This window comes from Xenia sp. Carnegie-2017, unplaced genomic scaffold (genome assembly GCF_021976095.1).
Source record: "Xenia sp. Carnegie-2017 unplaced genomic scaffold, XeniaSp_v1 HiC_scaffold_42, whole genome shotgun sequence".
In the NCBI taxonomy this organism is placed as follows: Eukaryota; Metazoa; Cnidaria; class Anthozoa; order Malacalcyonacea; family Xeniidae; genus Xenia; species Xenia sp. Carnegie-2017.
In genome coordinates, this window is record NW_025813507.1 from 66,070 (window position 1) to 78,247 (window position 12,178).

Sequence of the window (12,178 nt, forward strand, 5' to 3'; positions counted from 1 at the left end):
TATGTGTAATAGCACAGTTTCGAGTGCAATTTGGAAAAACATACACGAGTGAGTTTTTCAAAGTCTATAAAACTGCACGATTAATTTTTTCACAAAATGTTCAGATTTATTTTCTTTTTTCGTGTGATATCATTAAATGCAAACAAATTTTAAATGAAAATTAAAAGTTTTACTCTTTTAGCAAAATAATGCTCAAAACTCGATTTTAACGCTATTAGCTTACTAAATGACTATTTTGTACGTTAATATTTTTTTTTAAGAAATGTTCTGGGAAAGTTCATTTTTTCCTTTTTATGGTAACATTATAAATACAAGCAACTTCAAACAAAAATTTAGTTGTTTTAGTTTTAAAGCAAAATATGGTTCAAATGTCGATTTTAACGCTATTTGCTTAATATATAACTATTTTATATGATATTAAATTTTTTCACAAAATGTTCAAATTATATTTTTCTTTCATTTTTCTTGTGATGGTATTAAAGCCGTCTTAACAATGGCAGAGTTAAATTTAACTGTAGATGAAAATGGCGAAAATCAGAAAATGTTAGTAATAAACACTTTAACGAAGAGACTGAATGCCTTAAATCAATGCAGGACTAAAAACAAGCAATCGTTCAACGTTAAGAAGAGTAAGTCTTTAGCAAGGAGCACAATCAATAGTCGAAGGACCATTCAAGTTTTCTCTTCGTCAAGGCAGAACGTTAGCCAGAAATACCCACACTTAAAAGGCAACTAAAACTGTACAATTTTCGACCAAAATCACCAAATAAGGACGATTCCGTTGAATTTCGTTCGCTGATATCATTGAGAAATATGGCGAGACCATTGGTTGCTAGAGTCTTCTAGCAAGAAGAAGATGACAGGTATCAAATAATAAATTATTCTAGCTCATTAAGATAATAGTTATACATTGTGTAAAAATTTGCTAAATTTTGCCAATAAAATAGGTAGCTCTTGTAAACAAAACTCATGACCAATGCTACTTTGCGCGTGTAAAATGGTAGTTGTTCAACAGCCGATAAATTCCATTCTAGATCGAAATTCAAAAATGCCCACAAGTATTTGAAGAAAAAGTGTTGCCTTACACGAATCTTTGGTTTTTATATTTATTTACTCAAAAACGGTGCTCACCAATGGCTTCAAACAAAGTGCAGTTTTCTCATTCCTTTTCTTTATATTTTTGCCTTTTGCGAGTTCTGACTGGCTAATTTTTAAAAACGTAAACAAATTGCTGACTGGCTCAAAACAAAATACAATGGAATACAAAACAAACGGGAATGTTTTAGTCCGTAAGATAGTTGTGGCGTTTCAGTTTCGTCTAATGAGCGGGAAGAAATATTTCAAACAAGACAGAGACACAACACCAAATCAAACAACAACAAAAACGTTCTAACATAACGTTTAAAACAAACTAAAACACCTACAAGACATAAACATGACGATAACTGGGTGACGAATATTTCTTCCCGCTCATTAGACGAAACTGAAACGCAACTACTATCTTACGGACTAAAACATTCCATAACACCTAGACGAATCCCTACTGAGACTATAGTATCAAGTGTCGAGGCTGTTCTAGCGTATCAAAGAGACTTGTCAGAGACAACCAAAGACGAGATCAGAAGCAGGATAGCCTCCGCTTTACAATCGTCCTCTATATGTGACAATAACTTGACAATGGACGAACAACAAGCACTCAAACGACTAAAATACGACAACAACATCGTCATTTTCCCAGCAGACGAAGGACGCGTGACTGTGGTCATGGACAGGAATGATTACTTCAACAAAATGGACACCCTTGTTAACGACAGACAAACGTACGAACAACTCAAACGAGACCCAACACCATCACTAGTACGCAAACTTAATAGCAAGATCTTCTCTATGAGAAAGTCTAACATTATATCTGAACGTATTTACTATCGACTCAGATGTTTAGTACCACGATCACCCAGAGTATACGGACTACCAAAACTTCACAAACCACAAATACCCATTGGACCAGTTGTATCATTCTGTGTTCGCCTACTTACGAACTCTCAAAGTACTTGACTGACATACTGCAACTACTTACAAAGAAATCAAAACACAAGCTACAATCCACTGAAACTTTCATTAAAAAACTGTGCACTGTACAAATACCGGACAACTATATACTAGTGTCTTTTGATGTGAAATCACTGTTCACCAGTATTCCACTTAATATGGCACTTACTTGTACAAAAACCCTCATTACAAACACCACGGACGTACTGCCATTACCGACAGAAGACATTATGAGGCTACTGGAGCTCTGCTTCACCTCGACTTACTTCCAGTACAAAGGTACTCAATACAAACAATTACATGGAACAGCAATGGGCTCACCCGTTTCTGTTGTAGATGCTGAAATTGCAATAAATATCTATAGAGGAATGGGCGCTCACGACTTACGAACATGCACTACCTTTTTGGTTTCGCTACGTAGATGACACAATCACAGCACTACATGCAGACGAGATTGATGACTTTCACACTCACATCAACAAACAGAACAGCCACGTACATTTTACCAAAGATGTCGAAGAAAACGGAACTGTTCCTTTTCCCGACTGTTTGGTAAAACATGACAATCAAAAACCACGAACAACAGTTTATCGCAAGCCAACACATACTGGACCACTAGACCAATCATCTTACAACCCTACATGATACAAAGCCACCACAATCAGAACGTTAACAAGACTTGCACAAATCATATGTGATTCACTGGACGCTCTACAAAACGAAAACAACTGTCTTAAACGTGTTTTTGACAAAACAACTATAACTCAGACTTTATCAAACGCAACACTTACAAACCCAACGAACCCAACGAAACGAACAACTCAGTGACGACAGCAACGATACCTTACATCAAAGGTACGTCTGTGACTATCTCGCGTATCTTACGACTATACAACATACGTGTCGCACATAAACCAATCACAACGTTACGACAAGTACTAACAAACATAAAGGACAAAGAACAACCCAACGAACGACAAGGTGCAGTTTACAAAATAAACTGCTCCGGCTGCCACGCCTCGTATATCGGGGAAACTGGCAGGAACTTAAATATGACTTACTAAAGACAAACGAGCTTCGAAGAAACAAGACAAAATAATCACATCGCCTAACATCACCGAATCACAAAGCACAACATTGACTGTGACTCGGCAAAATGCATTACTTACAGTACTGACTATAGACAACGGCTTACATTAGAAAGTTAATATACCAACTTGGAACAAACCCCATTGAACAGATCACAGCAATTACCGGCACCTTAAAAACGACTTATTCACAAATCAAACAAACGATTACTAAGAACATTACACTTCACACCAATTCACAATGACAATACACAATTGACACCCACATTACATTTAAAACATCACACCTAAATCACACATCACAACTAAAAATATTTGACGAAAAATGAGAAATAGTGATGACAAAATGAAAATGTTAGAGCTCATCATCAACTTTGGTCTTGATTACCTACTCCCACAAAAAGAAGGTGCTGATCAATAATGAGCCTCCTTGGATGACGAAATCGCTAAAACAACTGATCCGTTGAAGGAAAAACGTTTGCACAAAAGACCTTAACTCCTTCAAGAAATTAAGAAACCAAGTAAACGGAGAAAGAAAATCTTGTCGGAAACGTTTTTACCAAAACAAAGTAGAACATTTAAAATCGTGTTCATCTGCAATTTGGTGGAAGGAAATCAAAACCTTATGTGGTATTTCACTGTTGGTTTCTTCACAGGAAGATATGATGTCAACTTTGCAAAACATTGATAATGTACTAACACCCTCTGATCATTTTCCTGAGCAACTTTCAAATATGGTCAACGACTCCTTTCTAACACCCATGAAAGATTTTAACCCACTGCCCCAACATTTATGCTTTGATAATGAGAATGATGATTTCCCGAGGTTATTACCTGTCACTGAGTTTACTGCTTTCAAGATGTTGTCAGCTCTAAAAGCAAGGAAAGCAACTGGCCCAGACGGTATTCCCGCTTGGGTTCTAAAAGAGAATGCTGATTTATTGGCCGCTCCTGTGGCAGATATTATAAACAGCTCCTTTAAAGAGGTCCAGTTACCAGAATCATGGAAAAAAGCAAATATTATACCGATTCCAAAGCAGAACCCTGTACGAGATATTAATAAACACTTAAGGCCTATATCACTTACTGCGATTGTATCAAAAGTAGCCGAGGAGTTTGCTCAATGTGTAAAGGCCCGTTCAAATGATTCGATTAGTCGGATCTAATTTTTTCGGATCCAAAAAACGGAACGCGTGAACACATATAAATTGAGCTTCCAATAGTTTTCTCCGCCAATATAAAAATCCAATAGAAATAGAACTTGCTCTATTTTGATACGACTAGTGAAATAAGCAGACAAGTCAGATTACATAAATTTGAAAAACGCCTGGAACCCTGAACAAGAATACGAAAAATATATCGATGAAATGTAGTGGATAACACAAATTGCTGTTCACACGACAAATAGATAGTCAGACGTATAACTACATCAACAAAATCATCTTACCGTCTGAATATGCAACCAAAAGTCGGAACCGAAACAATCGGATCCGACAAATCGGATCATGTGAACAGCCTTAAAATTATTTTTCAGTATATTGTAAGAGCAATTTGGCTAGTATTGTTATATCAGCTCCACAAATCGTCGCCAATAGCCTTATATAGAATTTTATACGACATTGCCAATAAATAAGATACAAAATAACTTGCCCTTGCTGTGGTAAAACCAACATCGGCATTGGCAGTTGGCCAGCATTTCTCTGAGTGCAAAAACGCTCAATTCGTGGCTACTCTACAAAACCAGTTCTCATAAGTCAATTATCTCCCTCCACCTACCAGAACTCCCTCTCCTATAGAAAACCTTGTGTTCAACAACTATAAAATACTTCACTCAACCAAATCTAACAACTACCACATACTTGCTTTTTTTGAAGCACTTCTCATCAAACATAAAAAACCTTTTCTCAAAATGGGACGTAAGGCTAGCAAAGAATTACAACTCTTCTCTTAAATTACAATACACTCATTCTACCAGTCGGGTCTATAGTTTCAATTCATCCTTTCGAAATACTACACCTCTTCCAACACTGCTTTTGTAAATATCACACTATTTAATTTCTATTGCTTACTTCCGTTTAATTAATTCATGCGTTGTAAATATATATGTGTATGTATGGTTTTAAATAACTTTCTGTCTGAGGATGACTTTGAAATAAAGTCGAAAATTTACAGTTTATTTCTCGTCTTGTTTTGATGCATATTTTGCAATCTCAAGATGTCTTGCTTTTACGGAATTTGCTTTATGCTATATTTCTTTAAATTGTCGGCTGGTCATGGTTTTTATGTATAGTGCAGTTTGCTGATTTCTGTTGATTCAAAACGTAAAATGAAAAGATAAAAGTAGAATGAAGTAATCATTTAACCATGTACTTTGATCATGAAAACGTTAGAAATAGCGTTTTTGACCACCAAATTTTCAAATTTTTCCTGAGAAAGCATGCCCTCAGATTCCATAGATGGGTCACGCCTAATAGCGTGTTACACCTCCAATTGCAAATTGAATCGAAAACAGGTAAAAATCAGGTAAAATACATGTGCTAAACTAGTGTAATACTGACATAAGTATAATATTTATCGCGAAGACCGTGAACTTAGATAATTCGATATTAGAAATTTTTCAAAACAAACATGATAGCTATCTCTTTTTAAATTTCTTTAATAATGCCAACACTTCAATTTTTCAATTGTTGGATGTAGTAGTTTCCACCAAAAGGAGCATCTCGCTTCTCAGACGTGAGATATTTGCTTGTTTTGTTTGTTCATCAGTTATTGAAAAAGCAGCTATACACTTGAAAAGCCATAAAATCCGCAAGACCGTATGTTAGGACTGACTTGAACACCAAATGTTTAATAAACTGATGTTTTCCTGTTTCTGTTTATAAAACTCAGCATACGTTTCTGTTATTTGTTTATGTATGAAATCGTAAATTTTAAAACTATTTGCGAAATAGTTTCCCTGACGCAAAAGACTAACATTTTACTCAGTGGGTAAATAACAAAAAGACACGGTTACCCCAAAGAGTACAAATGATTTGGAGCAGAGCTATTTATGTTTTATTTGCTGACAGCATTCAAAGAACAGGTAGCAAAGATGACTGGAAGATTATTGACGGGCAGAGCCTTTCTTCCCTACCCAAGAGTTATATTTAATCATGGTCAAATTCTATGGATGGAGACAATGGATTCACTTAGGATACCTTGAATGCTTTGAAATTAAAGTCCAAGAACCAAAGAAAGACGGCAAGAAGGTTGTGTGTGTTTTGATGCTTGATAAATGTCAATTCACAAACATGTAAAATATGATGGGCATAAAGTTTTGTTTATTTAAATATTGGTACTACCCAGATTGATGATCGCTGAAGGCAGATGTGACGCTTCAAACTATATAATCCATTGAGTTTTATCCAACGTAACGGTTAAATCAGTGCATAGCTTTCAAAAATACTTCAATAGAGTGCTTTTTGAACGTTACTTATATTTAATGCATAACATACTTAAGCTTTAAAGATTAATTAATGAAAATTTTAAAGTTACAGTGCGAAAGATTTATTCCTTATTTCAGTTTTTGCTTTAAAGAGAGTTTGAGCTTTATTTATACCTACTAAATTACAGAATGGAGATTTGTCATTTTCATTATATACTGCTTTCTTAGAGAAGACTTTTCTAACTTTTCAAAAAGCTTTTAAGCCTCAAGCATAAAGAATACACAAAACATGTTTGATTCATTTGGTTTTATTGCCTTACTTAACATATCTACATGCACTTCATCATTTTTGATTGAATACAACACCAGATGTTGATATTCAGAGAAAAAATCTCCTAGCAACATCTTATGCAATTTATTTTCTATGTTAATAACATACATAAAAATTTCTCAATTCTGACTGGTGAAGAACAGTGGAATTTATTGTAAATACCAGGGCAAAAAAGCGAAACACCAGTGAAATTTATTTTCGAAAAAAGTGCTCCTGATTGGTTACTCAATGAAAACAGTGATCTAAGAGCCGAACAAAATACAACGTCTGAAAAGCGGAAAATTAAATTAATGTAAACAATGCAATAACAATGGATGGCGTAAGTTTAAAGGAAATTTTCTTTTGCGAAAGAGTTTGAAGTTCACCGTTTTAAAGATGTTTCTGGATACAAATATGACCCTGTTAAAATTTGATGCCTCGTTCTAGCGGTGTGTGTGGAAACTATGTTGTTGTGAAAAGTAATATCCGATGGAATTGAAATATACGAGCTGATCAGATGGATCTGAAATGTACGTACGCTGAAGTTAAAATTCAACATAATTTAAAATTTTTTTCATGCAGATTATTAATAAGTAATATCACGGTTTCTCGTGCAATTTGAAAAAAACATGTACTCGCGAGTTTTTCGAAAACTTCATTTTGCACTCGTCTTTTGGACTCGTGCGATTTTTGATACTTTTTGAAAAACTCACTCGTGCATATTTTTCACAATATATACTCGAAACCATGCTATTACATACAGTAATCATTCAATTTGTGCACTTATATAGAAATTAAGACAAAACAAAGAAAAAAGGGTAGAGGTATTAAAAATACAATGGAATTATAAACACAAATGCAAGCACAAGTGGTTGATGATTATTATTTGCATTTTTCCTAATTCATATATTAATACAACAAAATCAAAATGTGCTACAACGCGTTACAAGTATTTTATGCAGTTTTACTAAGTGACGGATTACTAATTACGGGGCCTGTATCTTAAGGTAAATTTAAGTTCCTTTAAGCAATGCCTATTCCTCCAACTAAGTCCAGTTTTCCTTTGCTTTGCATTTCCTGTTAGTAACCCCAGGGGGGGATTGGAAAACTACATTTTAAAGTTAAAACGAATTTTCAAATATCATTGACATGGTCAGGGAAATAGGAAAAGTTAATACTTCATGAGTTCCGAGCATTAAACATTTGAAAAAAAGCAATTTTTACGAAAAATTACGAAAGTAATTTTTCGTCTACATTCAATTGCTCCTAAGGTTTCACAAGCGTAAATTATCTAAGTTAAGAAAATTTAGATAGCCCGGAAAACAAGAACGTTCAAATCCTAATTGCGTTTGGATACAACGGGCCGTTCGTATGCTCACGCCTGTAGGCTAAAGCCTACTCAGCCTACTGAATAATTTGCCCCTGGTTTCACTTCAGTACACAACAAATAGGTTTTTTAGTGATTTCTATACAATCAGTGGAAGATCCAGCCTGTAATCTTACCCCCAATTTAAAGTGCCTACCACCCAATTTTTTTATTTGATAAACAAAAGTATAACCTCCAAATAAACATTTTTTCCGAAAAACGAATTTTCTTCATGTTATATTTACTAGATTTTTGAGCATAAATAACTGCAAAAATGGCGATTTTTAACTATATTAAAAACACTGACAGAATAATTAGCAACTTATCCTGTACCCTTGAAACAGTGCCAAAAATGTGGAAATCCCAGGAAAGGACATAAATATGTTTTGGATTGACAACAAAATATATATTACCGTCCTAATCTTTTAAATTATACAAATATATTAATGCGTATGTTTTAATATTGTTAACAAGGTATTAGAGTAGAGATTTCTTTTGATTGAAATTATTATTATCAAAATTATCATATATTGTTAAAATTATTGAGCATATTAATCATAAAATTTATAATTTAAATCCAGAAAAGTCTGTACCCTAATATAAGAAATAAAACGAATAAATCAATTGAAAAAATCTTCATCATGGAAACCAACGAAACGTTCTTTATTTTTCTTCGGTTGAAACTTAGCTCTTGTTGCATGATTTGAAAACCAGGAAGAGGCATTCTTATCTTACCAACCGGCTCATTAACATGTTTACTTAATTTTCTGTATCCAACATATCTCAAGAACCTACAACTTTGAATACAAAATCATAAAATCATTCACGTTTGATTATATTGCTTGTGTCAAGTTTTTTATACAGACTGACCGTGTAGGGCGAGGTTTGTGCAAAAAGACAGAGGTCCGATATTTCTCTGTAAAGATCGAGGTTATTAAAAGGTTTATTATACGGCATTATTTGTCCTGAAACAAAGCTTGCTTTCTTTTAAGTCGTTGCTGTTGACTTTCACCTTTCTAGTTTTCGTCCATAAAAGATAAATCGTTTCAAATTGTGTCGTCTGGATAGTTAAATTGTTTCCTAAGCGTTTTCCTTCGAATCACATTTGCAAATGGCTTTTGTGTCGTTTATTTTACGTTTTGCTGCTTGCTTTACAAAGTTTGTTTACATTTGACTGTAAAATTACGGGTTTTTACTGTGGTCAATTAAGGGAAAATAATGGACCGGCAAAAATGTTTCGCAGCCAATCAAAGCGCGCCATTGTGCCGGAAGTGTTGCTTGCCATATAATAATACTGTGGATTAGGTGTCCAATAGGCTAAAAAATGCGCCGTAAGAACAGAACGCAAATTTTGCATTGTTGATTTAAAGCAAAAGTTGTTTTATACAAAAACTTTATGCAGAACAATTTTTAAAATTATGCTGCTCAGATGGTACTTCAATAACTTTCAAATAAAAAGCTAAACATATTGAGAAAAATTACAAGATCTAGCATGTGATCTCCTTGGCATAATATAGTTGCTCGTTGTTCCAAAGAATTCAAAAAAGATGTTGTTTCAATTCCCCGCAAAGATCATACTTATGTTCAGTTGATGTATAGCAAAACCTGACCAGGGTAAAAAATTGCTGGTTGGTTTTTTTCTGCAATGTTTTAAATTATAGCAACTTGCAACAAAAAATATTCAAATTCAAAAGTCAAATTGCGTTTTCTCGACTGAATTTTTACTACCATTTGTTCAACAAGTGCAGCAGTTCACATTTTTAACGAAATGCTTTTAATCCCTTGATATTTGAAAATTATTTATACTATAGCTGCGAATATATACATACCTGTAAGAATTACTAGTTTTTTGATTCTTTAGTTGAAGAGAAGTTGGTTCTTTATTCATCATATGATGCGACGAACAACCTTTGGATTAGGAGTCAAATACGCTCATCTATGCATTGCACCATAGGAAATACGCAGGAAAGGCTCGTGTGGATTTAAGCCATTCCAAGCTTTTATCAAAACCTTCATGAAAATTGAACTTCGTTCAACTTAGTTGTACTTCTAATTCAAAGGTTGTGGTTTTCAGTCTCATCGGAGATGATTTTTTCGTAAGCTAATCTATGAAATCTTGACTTGGGGAAGAATATCAGGATAGTTTTTTTTAGCAAAGTTTTAAAGCTATACTTGTCACAAAATTTGTTCAAATATAAGATTTGTGTTTAAAGACTGAATTTTTAGTACCATTGTATGATCTTTTGCAGCATCTTACGCTTTTAACAAAATGCTTTCATGGATTTTATAAATTTTAATTGAAAATCTTAGCATATTCAGATGACAGCCTCGTGATATCCGTTGCACAATGAATTTAGCGTGGTGGACTAATGATTCTAAGGTTGTCGGTTTGAGTCCCGTGGGAGTAGCCTTATTTTTAAGTTAATTTAGGAAATCTTGATTGGAGAGAAAGAATATCTGGTGTGTTTTTCTTTCGAAAATTTTTTTGTTATACTTGTGACAGAAACGTTTTTAAATTCAGAATTTATATTGTGTTTCATTAACAGAATTTTTGCAATAAAATTTTAGCAACTTTATAGCAATTTTTAGTTTGAACAAAATGCTTTACAATCTTGCGTTACGTTTATTTGTTCCGCCTATAGATATTCCTAAAAAACTCCAAGTTGTTTTGTCATAAATGCTTTTGCATTGCTGTTTTACGCTTTGATTGACTTTCATTAACCCTGATTGGATTTGAACCTATACACTTCGCATTCGGAACAAAGTACGCTTATCCATAACGCTACAAGGATTAGATGCAAAGATTATTTTGTGGATTCAAAGCAGTACCAAATTTATAAAATAATCTTTAGGCATTAAATTTTTAAAATAATGGTAGTGAATTGCTCCTTTACTCAATTTCAAGTAAAAACCAAGCCCATACAAAAAAGGCATAACATGCAATCTCCATTGCGCAACGGATTATAGCGTTGGAACTCTTACTTAAAGAAGGCTTATTGATGATAATTAATGTGTAGAAACTTGGCGTTGTTAAAAGAATATTTGGATGTTGTTTTAGCAAAGTTTTAAAGTTATACTTGTTACAAAAACGTTTCAAATTCAAGATTCAAATTGTGTTTCAACGATGAATTTTTATTAGCATTTTTTGATTAATTTCAGGAGCTTACGTTATTAACAAATTGCTTGTAGGTTTGTAATAAATTTTAATTAAAAAGCTTAAAATATACAGAAGGCAGCTTACATTATGATTTCCGTTGTGTCAATGGATTAATTAGTGCGCTGTACTCCAAAATAAAAAGTTGTGGGTTGGAGTTCCATTTGAGATGACTTATTCTTGAGTTAAGGTGATCTTGATAGGGGAGGAAAAATGTATCTTCGATGATTATTTTTCAAAAGTTTTTTATCATTAAACTTGTTGAAAAAACTTTCCAATGTAAGATTTAAACTGTGTTTCAATAAAAAAATGTCTACAAGCATTTATTAGAAATCGCAGCAGTTTATATTTCAAACAAATTTCTCCACATCCTTGGCATTATGCTGACAGTATCCTTTACCTAGTATAGATATGCTTAAAACAAACTTCTAGTATGCTTTATGGTAACGTACTTACATTAAGAAGAAGTCCCTGATGGGATTCGAGCCCATAACCTTTGGATTAGGAGTCCAATACGCTAATCCATTGCGCCACAGGGACTGCACGAATGGTTAATTGTGTGTAATAAAAATTTCGAAATTCACACCAAATCTTTTTGCAGTAAAAGTTTCAAAACTATGCCAGTTGATACAGGAAAACTTTGAAAAGGGGAAATATCTAAATTGTTGTTTTTCCACAAAGATTTTAACTTATGCTGGTAGCAAAAATTTCTCTAATTCAAGATTCAAATTGTGTTTTAATGGGTGAATTTTACTAGCCTTTCTTTAGCAATTGCTACATTTTTATT

At 33.7% G+C, this 12,178-nt stretch overlaps 1 non-coding gene across 1 annotated transcript; it reads right to left on the reverse strand.

Moving 5' to 3' along the window:
• Nucleotides 1-11,857: 11,857 nt before the first annotated feature.
• Nucleotides 11,858-11,931, reverse strand: Trnar-ccu. Its single transcript has one exon. It is a non-coding gene; the product is annotated as a tRNA-Arg (tRNA).
• Nucleotides 11,932-12,178: the final 247 nt, after the last annotated feature.